Below are 12666 nucleotides of genomic sequence, written 5' to 3' on the forward strand. Positions count from 1 at the left end.
TCCATCGGATGACTTCATTTAAAGAATGAAAAACACATCACAGAGTAGGAGGCAATATTTACAAGGTATGTGTCCGACAAAGGACCTGTGTCACAAATATTTATGGGATATCTACAAGTCAATCTTAAAAAGACAGAGTATGAGATTTAAGAAGTGGGGAAATGCCTTTAACAGACCTTTCCCAAAAGAGAATCTCAAGCTGGCCAATAAGCACATGGAAGTGTGTGGAACGTAATTACTTCTCAAGAATATAAAACTTCAAAGAGATACCACAACACCTCCACCAGAAAGCCTAAAGTGAAAAAGAATAAATCTGTCAAGGAAAAATTGCTGAGGGTGTGGTACAATAGGAACTCTCATACTTTGCTAATGAGGGTGTAAATGCACAACCTGGGTGGCCTGGTCAGTTAAGTGCCAGACTGTTGGTTTTGGCTCAGGTCATGATCTCAGGGTGGTGGGATGAAGCCTTGTGTTGGTCTCCACACTCAGCTCGGAGTCTGTTTGAAGTTTCTCTCTCTCCCTCTGCCCCTTCCCTACTTAAATAAATAAATAAATAAATCGTTTCTGAACACACACACGCACACACACACACATTTTAAACAAACAGAGTTACTCAAAACTATTTCAATAGTTCTTTCTTTCAACACCCTGTACAGTTCATTGCATGATTTTTTTTTAAGAAACTACTTCTGTTCTTAAATTTCGTTAGGCCGCCTGGTGAGACCATTTGAGTCTCACTTTCTTATCTTAGAGGATTTTACTTTATGAGATGACACCCAGAATGAAAAGGCATTTGTGTGACATTTAACAGAAATGAGGGAACAGTGGCACTCAAACCAGACAGAGACTAAAGGGAAAACTCTGGACATTTGTTGGTGCCTCCTTTCTTTGCCCTATTTTCACTATTCTGGCACTTTTCTCACCAGAGTAAGGCGTGCAGGACCCTCCTATTGTGGCCCGAGGCTCTAGCCAGCTCAGTCTTCTGTGGGTGCCCCTTACTACAAAATGGTCCCACCTTTCCTTTATGTCCAGTCAATCTCTTGTTTCTCTGTCACATAGAGCAGAGACCTGATAGGCTACTACACACTAAGCATGAACAGCTGATGTGAGCTGCATACCTCTCCAAGGGTCACCAGAGAATGACACTCCCAATGGGAGATTTTGGGCCCCTTGGAAACATATCTTAGGGTGTCCTTCAAATCACAGCATACTGTTAACCAGGTCTACAATTGTCAGAGTGCACCTCTTCTTGGTACAGAAAAACATAAATCTCTCTTAATATGTCACAGCTGTGCTAGGCTTGACATATTTGACCTAAAATGACTTACACCGATGCACAATCATGGGTTAACTTACTTAAAACATGTCCTTTATAAATATAAAAGTGTTAGAAACATTAGTCACTCATTCACAGTTATTCACCATGTGCCAGGGAGTTTACGCCACCACCACATTTAAGCTTCAAAACCCAATACGAGGTATTGGTATTACAGGTATTGTTATAATTACTTCTCTTCTATAGATTTGGAAACTAAAATTCAAAGAGGCCAGTAAAATGTCCCAGGTACTACGTGATATAATAATGATGCAAACCCAGTTCTTTCTGTTTCCTAAGGCAATGATTTTTTTTTGTACTATGCCATATGTCGCCATAATGACTATGAATGTGACACTAAACACTAAATCATCAGATCTAGAATTTTTTTTAAAAGATTTTGTAATTTATTTGACAGAGAGAGAGGTCACAACTAGACAGAGAGGCAGGCAGAGAGAGAGGGGGGATGCAGGCTCCCCGCTGAGCAGAGAGCCCGATGCGGGCCTCGAACCCAGGACCGTGAGATCATGACCTGAGCTGAAGGCAGAGGCTTAACCTACTGAGACACGCAGGCACCCTAGAATTTTTATATACACACATGAATTGGTTGGCTTAGAAATTGAAGCTCTAGGGTTTGCTTTTTTATGTTCCTGGAGCCTTATGATTGAACATAATGTGAAATTTGGGTCCAAGCATAAGCATAAAGAAAAAGAAAGATGCCTTCTGTATATACTCTGAGTACCTTCATAAAGAAGTTAGACTGTCCAGGTTAAGTAAATTGTGTAGACAATCAACCTGAGGGAGTAGATACCAGCTTTTATGTGGCTCTCCACATGCTTCTCGCAGCCTTGTTTTCTGGATATCTCTTTCTTATGCCATGTTTGTTCCCAAATTTGTACTTTTCTTCAGGCCTTTCCCTCTTCCAAGAATATGCTTCCCTTCTCTATATTTAAATCCCACCAATCCTTGAAGTGTGACTTGTAGACTCATCTCAAATCTGCTGCCTTCTTTAGATCCATCCTGACAATTCCTGTCTTTCCAGACACCTACCCAAGAGTCTCACTGGGCCAAATACATCCAAATAATCTGGAGTGCTGGGTGAAGGTACAGATTCCCTGCCCTGTTAGGTCAAAAACGGTTTCATGTTTAGTTGGCTCCCTATATAGTTTTCATATATACTAATATTTAAGAATCATTGACTTGGTATTTGTAAGGTACAGTCAGCCTGGAGTAAAATGACTTACACTAATTACAATTTTAATAATACATGTCAATCTTAAATCTTCAGTAAGACTTCAAACTCTCTGACTATAGGGGACATTATTTACTCCCTTTTATGTCCCTAACAAGGTGCTAGGAACAAGTGAACACTCTGTGAAAAATATCTCTAACTGATAGAATAAGGAGGCCAAATTAAGGAGTCACCCCTGATGAATCACAAAAGTAGGAAATAGGCACTCCCGTTCTCCAATTCAAGATCCGTGGTTCAGTTTGCTTTAAAGTGGAGGCCACATATTTCCCCTGTATTTTCTAAGTACGTATTTTCAGTTCTAAAAAAAAAAAAAACTACAAAAACCTTTCTCTAAACTTACCTACAAATATATATAAATTGGAACCAATTAGCCTCATTGCTCATACAGAGTACGGTTGGTAAGAGGAGCACTGGGTGAACTGATGAACTGTTGAACACTACATCCAGAACTGATGATGTACCATGTATTGGCTAATTGAATTTAAATTTGAAAAAAATAAGAGCTGTTCTTCAATAGAGTATTGGGTTTGCAGAGAGATGTGTCTTGTTTAATGGGGGAATATTTGCTCCATTGTAAATGTGCCCATAAATACTCAGACAAGAAAGTGTATATATTCAGTATATAGTTTGACTAGGATAAAAAGTTGGAATGCTTTTTACTGTGTGTTCCTATTTTCATTTTTTAATTTTTAGAGTCCAAAGGGCATGGCATTTTAGTCAATTACTATTGTTGAGACCACCGGGTCAAACACTAGAGGTCAGATTTTTCTCCTCACAGTCATTTGTTTCTAAGCTTCGACAAGTCCCTAATTCTGACACTCACTCATGCTGCATCTCCATTTATATATTCTGGTTACGTTATAAATTCCATAACTTCTAGACATTGCACTGTGAAGGGTTTACTCTCTGAGTGCTGAATGTGAGCTGTGCCCCCAAACCTTTTCAGACACTATGAAAACTCAGATAATTTTTCCCTCCTAACTAGCATCTAGTGGTCAGTTTCCTCAGTAATTTTTAATATTTTTTATTTCCTCTGGCCCACTTTTCCATTCTTTAAGATGCGTTCTCTTGATAAAAGTGAAACATACAGACGATGTATACAGTAAAATTTCCAGGCCCACACCAATGAACTGTATCAGTTTTAAATTTTTTTCCTTATATAAAGGATTAAGTAATTATGTAGGAAGGACAATCTACCCTGGAGATTCTATGTTCCTCTACAACTCCTAAACACCTAAATTCATACACTGATTATTAACCACAACTTCAGTAATCATTCCTCCAATGCCCTGAAGTAAATGGCTGACTGAACAGGGAAGATTGAACTGTGTCCTATGAGGTGAGGACCTGAACTCCTACAAACTGAGAAGCAAAGCACATTCCAAAAGGGGACCTATTTCCAGCAAAAAAAAAAAAAGGCAGTTGCTGGAACACTTTAGTCCTGCAGTGCAGATACAACTGGTCACACCCTCTACTGGGGTTGGAGGAATGTTTCCCTTTGGCAGAGGCTGACCATATCTTTATCTTGGGCTCTCTGGGAGATGAAAGAGACACATTTGAGGGTAGAGGGAGGAAGAGGAAATGTGAAGAAGATATGAAGAGGAGAAAGGACATTCTGGAATACTTGGCGTACCATTAGAAAAGAAAGGTGAATTGTCTAGAACTCTGAATACTTCTGCTCCCTGCCCATCTCTCCCTCCCCTGCCCAATCACCTTACATAACAGTCATGTTCCAGACATCTGTACACATGAGACAGTGTTGTCATCCTCATGATAACCCATAGGGTATTCAGACGTGAACCCAGGACTCCTGGAGGCAGCAGGTATTGCCAGCATCTGGATGGGAAAGCGGACCAGAGTTTAAGGAGTTGTAGTTAAAGAGATGATTGCTTTTGATTGATTCTAGGAATCCCAGCAATGGAAGCTGAGGAGCCACAGAAACAGACCACATGATCCCAGCTGATGCAAGGCTTCAGTCTTCTTGTAAAGTCAGGATTTCATATGGTTCAAAGCTGGCAGTCAGAAACTGCTTTTGGGCATTGTCACAGAGATCACTTTAAAGAAACCAGAGAGGTAAAAATTTCGCCCTCTTAATCTCAGTTCTGCTATGGATTCACTATTGCTTACAGCCATTATGTCTGTTTTTTCTCTCTCAGAAAAAACATTGGTATTTCTCCTGCCATTTCACCACCAAAAATATTGCTCATTTGAGCTTGGAACATCTCCTGTCCTTATGACAGTGAAGAGAGAAAGGGTTAATATAGTTCCTAACGGTGATTCATTTTAAGTGTAGTAAGTGGCACTGACATAATCCAGCTTACTGTCAAGCTGACCCATCTTCCTTGGAAGTTATTTTTTACCTAAGTGTAGAATATTTCACAATATGTCATTAACATGAACACAGGAAGTTAGCCAGTCTGCCCTCTTGCAAGTAATTTTCTGTTGGCATAGCTACAGCATTCACTGTTCTTCACCGCATGGCTTTTATTATTTGGGTTTGGCAGCTTTTGGTTCAAAATGGTCGCTTATAGAGGAAATTCATTGTTTATAAGAAGTTAATGTGTGCCTTGTGACAACTTAAGACCTTACGAAAAAACATACCAACACTTATTCTGACAAGTTATTTATGCTTACATTTTCATCCATTTTCTTTAACTACAGATTCACAGGGGTACATTTTCAGAACAGTATTTTCTTCTCGATTTATATGATTGTGCAGTTAAACCATATTAATTTACAGACCATGAGGACACAGCTTAATTTATACTTTTGGCCTGGATAAACATGATATAAAATGACAGTGGTGAGTAGTGTAAATTCTGGGAGATTTTAAAAGAAATGAGGCTAATAAAATGGATCCTTCTAAGTGAGGCAATTGAGGCGAATAAGATACGGTACCTCCACAAGAAAACTAACCATCAAATGGGGAAGATGCCATGCATGTGATCAAGAACTCCTCATGGCTTAGAGCATAAGACACGAGCTGTGGGAGGGGAACTAATTCTAATGCTCTGTTATCTTTCACAACAATCTTCATGTTCGTAATCCCTAAAATAACTAATTAGAAATTCTTAGAGCAGGAGTCTTGACCTAATGTGGTTTTCCTCAAAGTATCTCTGGTTTGGGAAAGTTGTTTAGGCCCCTGTGACACATTGGTGCTGAAAACACCATTTGTTTGGTTTCTTAGCCCTTTCTCTTTTTTTCCTAATTTACGTATGTATGTATGTAATCTCTATACCCAACGTGGGGCTCAAACTCACAACCCTGGGAGCAAGAGTCACAAGCTCTTCTGACTGAGCCAGCCAGGCACCCCTAGCCCATTCTTGAGGGGCTCTAACAATGGATGAGTCATCCCTCATTCCATATTTAAATAACCCCTCACTTCTCTGTTGGATTTTTTTCCCCCTGAGATTTCCCTGAGATTAAGCCAAAATCTGTCTTCCTGTACCTTCCATCTACTTTTTAAATATTGCTTTTTGGGATTATTGGGCTGGAGTTGGGGAGGTGGAAATCTGCTACTCTTGCAAATGATAGCCTTTATATTTTTGAAGTCTTCCTTTGTCCATTTGCTTCTACTGTTCCTCAGGTCTCAAACTTTAAGTCTTTCCACTATCCTGGGCACTCATCTCAGATTAAAAACATGAACTAGTTTTTTCTCTCTCCCTGACTGATAGAGGTACTGAACTCTATTACCTGCAGCTCTACTGCAGACGCTGTTGGGCAGAGAAGAGCAGTTCTCATGTGGTTCTTACAGAAATGCAAGCTGCCCTTAAGAGTTTATTTTGCATTGCCCTATTACATTGCTGAAACACTTTGAATGTTCAAAATATTTTTCTATGAGCTATAGCTTAGGAATCCCTATGTTGTCACACTAAAAAACATGGAAAATTTTCCCTATGAATTTCTGTCTTGTTAGATTTTTTATGTTTTAATTTGCCATGGCTTCTCTCATTCATCACATACATGCTATATGAATATTTAATGACAGTACCCTCCATATTTTTATCTAAAATCGATAGTATATTCAACAGGTTCCTTTCTCCAGATACTAAGTTGACATTCTTGCATTAGAAAGCAGCTCTTGGATACTCATTTACTCAGGTCTACTGAACTGTCTTCTTTTAGTAGACATGTACTTTTAGTAAAATATAGTCCATTCTAGAACCTGGCCGAAGACTGACATCTCACTAACTTGTGTACACTTAATAGCAACGTCTTTTGCCTTGTTGACAATCAGGATGGTATCGTCCTGTCTCCTATCTTTAAGCACAAATCCACAGTTCTTTAAAAAATTTTGAAATCTACCTTTCCAGAAGTTTCTGTTACACATCTGATTATGTCTACCCTCTACTCCTTGACTAGCATAAATGCCAAAAAGGACATAAACCATTTTTTCTAAGGCATAAATTACTCTCAGCTTCACTAAACAGTTCTTCCTCTATACTTTGAAATATGCTTTTGTCTGGATAAGAAGTATTAGTAATTATTCTTATTATATCATCATTTTCTTCAAAGAAAGAAGGACTATCCATCTAATTACTCAAATATTAGAAATGTTCATATTTTCTAGAAAAGAAATGTTATCAGTAGTAAATATGTGTGAATGTATATGATTCTATAAACTCCAAGAGAGCCCATGTGGAATTAGTACGAAATGAGCAGTGTTAGAAACCACTAGTATTTTTCCTCCTGGCTACTCTTTTCTCTCTTTTCTCTTATCAGGATGTTATCTCCCGGGTTCTGCCTCAGCTACCTGGGGATCTTGGCAGAGGCCCCTGGAGAAGGAGAGGGTCAGGAATGGGAAAGACCAAGGTTAAGAGAGCGAATGGATCTCAGACCTTCCCCTCAAGGGAAGGAGGCATCACCTGAAATTATAAAGACATGAGCAGGTACCTCAAAAAATTAAAAATAGAAATACTATATAATCCAGTAATTCTACTACTTGTTATTTACCCAAAGAAAATGTGAACACTAATTGGAAAAGATAGTATGTACCCCATGTTTATTATAGCATTATTTACAATAGCCAACATATGGCAGCAACCTAAATTTTCATCGACAGATGAGTGAATAAAGAAGATGTGGTATATATATATACATATCTATATTCATATATTTATACATATATACACAATGGAATATTACTCAACCATGAAAAAAAGAATGAGATCTTACCATTCACAACAACATGGAGGAATCTGGAGGGTATTATGGTAAGTGAAATAAGTCAGAAAAAGACAAATACCATGTGATTTCACTTACATGTAGAATCTAAAAAACAAAACAAATGAACAAACAAACAAGGAATAGAAACAGGCTCATCAATATGGAGAATAAACTGGCGGTTGCCAGAGGGGAAAGGGTATCTTCTATCCAAAACCCATATTCTCTGTATCTGATTTTTATTCTACTTAGAGCATTATTCTAAGATTTGGCCATGCATAAAATTTGTCTGTCAATGGCCAATTTAATCACTCTCAACCTCAAGAGTCTCTCCATATCTAAAACATTCAAGGCAATTCTCTGCTATTCCCTCATCCCATACTTTCTTAGAAAACAATTACTTGATTTTCATCTCTTACTGTGATACTCCCTTAGTCTGACAGCCTTGTGGTAACTCTTTTCATCTTAACCTTGCCGCCTACTTCTGTTGGCTTATGATGGCTGATAGGTCAACTCTTTTACACTGGGAGAAGCACTCCAGTTGTTTACTAAGTAGATAGATTCTATAAATACGTATTGTATCTGGATTATTACCGCAAGTTTTTTTTTAATAGTTTTTTTTTTTTAATTTTTATTCATTTGACAGACAGAGATCACAAGTAGGCAGAGAGGCAGGCAGAGAGCGAGGAAGAGAAGCAGGCTCCTCGCTGAGCAGAGAGCCCGATGCGGGGCTCGACCCCAGGACCCCGAGATCACGACCCGAGGTGAAGGCGGAGGCTTTAACCCACTGAGCCACCCAGGCGCCCCTATTACCGCAAGTTTTAAAGTTCCTTCCATTTTCCAACTCCTTCAAGACCTTTGCTATAGTCTCCTACCATCTTTCCTAATTGCCTTATTACTTCTCTGTAGACATTCCCCAAATAAATAAATTTGCTTTGTAGGCTTCATTATTCTCCCTTTAAAAATCAAGGATTTATATGAACTCTAAAAATCAAGGATTTATATGAACTCACAGGTCCTACACTCTATATTTCTAGAACTGATTCATAGTCAAATAATTTCTTTTCAGTATGTATGTTAAAATTTTTCTTATTCTCAAAACTTTCTAGAAAAATTTACAGATTTCTAACTTTTGATGCTGCTTCTCCTAAACATGAAAAAAAATCTATTAACTATATCAAAGAAACTATGCAAAGTCAATCCAAAAAAATAGCCAAGAGATTTGCTACCTAAAACAGCTTTGAGCAAACCTACTGCTATATAGAACTTCAAGAAACCCAATCTGCATAGTATAAAGGAAACACCAAGAGGATTTTACATTCATCTTTTCACAGAACCGGCAGCTTTCTGTGCTCACTTATCCTGGAAGATGTTTCATAGACATTGAGTAAACTGTCTCTCAGGATTCACTTCATTGTCACATGTTTTCACTAATTATCTGGCAGCCAGTGCTCTGTCAGGAATGTGCACTTTGAACTTGAGTGAAAGGCACAATTAGTTAAGACTGACTTACAAGTAATAAAAACTGAGGTAAAAGTAAAACTACTTTGATGAAGGTGAGGATGATAATTCAATGGGGAAAGAAGAGTCATTTCAATAAGTGCTGGGACAACTGTATATCCAAATGCAAAAAAATGAAGTTGCACCCCTGCTCACACTGTATACAAAAATTAATTTAAAATAGATCAAAGAACTAAATGTAAGAGCTAAAACTATAAAACTCTTAGAAGAAATACTGATGTAAAAATTTGTGACCTTAGATTTGGCATTGGTTTATTTATTTTCATTCATTTACTCATTCATTCAATTGTGTTGTTGTTGTTGGCTTTATCTAGTTTATTCTTTTAATTGAGATGTAATTGACTTATTATGTTTGCTTCAGGTGTATAGCATAATGATTTGGAATATTTGTATCTGTTGAGAAATAGCACTAGGAGTCTACTTAAATTCCAACACCACACATAGTTATGTTTTTACTTCCTAGTGATGAGAACTTTTAAGAACTATGCTCTTAGTAACTTTTAAATGTACACTACAGTATTATTAACTATAGTCACAATGCAGTGCATAACATGCTCATGGCTTATTTGTTTTATAATTGGAAATTTGTATCTTTTCACCAATACATCTGGCATTGTTTTCTTCAGACTTGATATCAAAACCACAAGTAACCAAAGAAAAACTAGACAAACTGGATTTCATCAAAATTAAAAATTCTGTGCTCCAAAGACACTATCAAGAAAGTGAAAAAACAGCCCACAAAATGAGAGAAAACATTTAAAAATCATACATCTGATAAGGGTGTAGTACCTAGAATATATTTTTTAAATTACAATTCAATAATAAAAACACAAATAATACAATTTAAAATGGGCAAGAGATTTCAACAGACATTTCTATAAAGAAGATACATGAATGGCTAATATGCACATGAAAAGTTGCTCAAGATTACTGGCCACCAAAGAAACGCAAAGCAAACCAAAATGGAATATTACTTCAAACTCACTAGGGTGTCTACAATTTAAAAAGGCAGATAATAACAAATGTTGGCAAGGATGTAGAGGAGCTGAACCCTATACATGATTGGTGTGAATGTAAAATTGTGCAACAGCTTTGAAAAACAGTTTGGAAGTTCCTCAGATTTTAAACATGGAATTGCCTTACGACTTACCAATTCCACATTGAGGTATATACATAAGTGAAACGAAAACATGTCCGCACACAAAAACTCGTCTGTGAATGTTTACAGAGCATTTTTTTTTACAGGATTTTTAAAAAGTGGAGACATTCTAAATGTCCACCAAATGATGAATGGATAAACAAAATTGGTTTATCCATAAAATGGAATATTATTAAGCCATAAAACAGAATGAAATCCTGATACACGCTAGTTGTAGCGTGGATACATCTGGATAAATCTGGATAACACGCTAAATAAAAGAAGCTAGACATAAAAGGCTACATATTACACAGTAACATATAGATGAAATGCCTAGGATAGGCAAATTCATAGAAACAGAAAGTAGATAACTGGTTGCCAGGGGCTGGGGGAAGGAGAGAATGGGGATTAATTATGAATGGGTCTGGGGTTTCTCTTTTGGTTATGAAAATATGTTTAAATCAGATAGCGACGATAATTGCACAACTGTGAATATACGAAAAACCACTGAATTGCACACTTTAAGAGTGAATATTACAGCATGTGAAATAACATCTCAATTTAAGAAAAGACAAAATGACTCAAAATTACTTAATAAATGTGAAATTGTTTGAAAAGTACAAAAGTACTTTGTCAGCAGTTCTCAAACATTCAGTCTCAGAGCTCCTCTATACTTTTACCTAAACATTTTCCCATATGCCATTAGAAAATAAAACTGAGACATGCTGAGAAAAATTTTTAATGTTTAGCAATTTGTTTAAAACCCAAAATAAAAACCCCATTAAGGGCTAACATCGATATATATTTTAAGAAGACTAAATTTCAGGGGTACATGGGTGGCTCAGTGGGTTAAAGCCTCTGCCTTCAGCTCAGGTCATGATCCCAGGGTACTGGGATCGAGCTCTGCATTGGGCTCTCTGCTTGGCGGGGAGCCTGCTTCCCCCTCACTCTCTCCCTGCCTCTCTGCATACTTGTGATCTCTGTCTGTCAAATAAATAAAAAAATCTTCAAAAAAAAAAAAAGAAGCCTAAATTTCCTCTTCAAAAAAACTATGAGAATAATGGTATTGTCTCACATTTTTGCAAACCTCTTTAGAGACTGAAAACAGTTGGACTCCGCATTTGATCTATTGCCATATCACGTCATGTTGCCTCTGGAAAATGCCACTGTATATTGGTGAGAGAAGAAAAAGCAAATAATGTCTTTGTTTGATTATGAAAATAATTTTGTAGACTCACAGGAGTCCCCATTCTGAGAAGTGATGAACTAAACAAATATGAGGTAAATTATTGTTATCAGAAAGAAATTTGCCTTCTATGGGAGGTAGGTAGTTAGCGGTATCCATTCAATTTGATGTTGATAAAAATAACTCTTCACACTCAGAGAACACTACTATTAAATAAGAAAATTATAATTATTAAAACCTAGACCTATAATTGTAAAAACCTAGACATGGACCATTTTGAACAACAATAATCACCAACACAGATATTATGGATTGAGGTACCTGGGGTAGCTATCTATTTTATTGCTCAAATCTGGACACTTTTGAGAATAAAAGGGACGCTATTCTGGAGATGTCCCAGGAAAACTGCATCATGTGGTGCCCTTAGCCATGGCACAAACTTAGAGTTAAGTGGAGTCTAAAAACAAAGATTTAGGATCTTCGCAGGGTCTGGGGAGAGAGTTCTGGTCAAAGGGAATGAATGATGTGACACAAGGAATGGAGATTGACCTGAGTAGATTCGCTCGTGGTACAGAGGATTTTAGAAATCCTGAGAGCTCACAGAATCTTAAGATTAACTAAAAATTTCACTAAGAATTTTAAACACTTAAAGTAATCTATTTTTGAGCGTCAAAAAATAGTTGGAGTGCCAAGATGGTCTCTGTTAGAGAGAGATGTTACTTATGATTCTGACAGACTTGCTGATTCACTGGCCACAGAGCTTCATCTCATTAAGAAAATAAAGTGCAGTTGTGGTGAAAGTAACTGGGAAATTCATGCCTCCTACATTGCAGAGGAGGAATTACTTTAATAAAGGAGAGTGTCCTTCCCTTAAGCAGGGACTGCCAACTCAAATGCCTTTGGGTTCAAGACCATCAAATATGAAAGGAAAGAGCAAGCAGAGAACTTTGGTAAAATCAAAAATAGATGGCCCACTGGAGGAGGCAGCCATCCTCAGGGCCAGTTTGTGGGCATGAAATGCTACAGGTCCCAGGCTATCAGATTTCTCTGATTAAAAAACAAAACAAAACACTTCAGTAACATAAACCTTT

The sequence above is a fragment of the Martes martes genome (assembly GCF_963455335.1).
Source record: "Martes martes genome assembly, chromosome: 11".
Lineage (NCBI taxonomy): Eukaryota > Metazoa > Chordata > Mammalia > Carnivora > Mustelidae > Martes > Martes martes.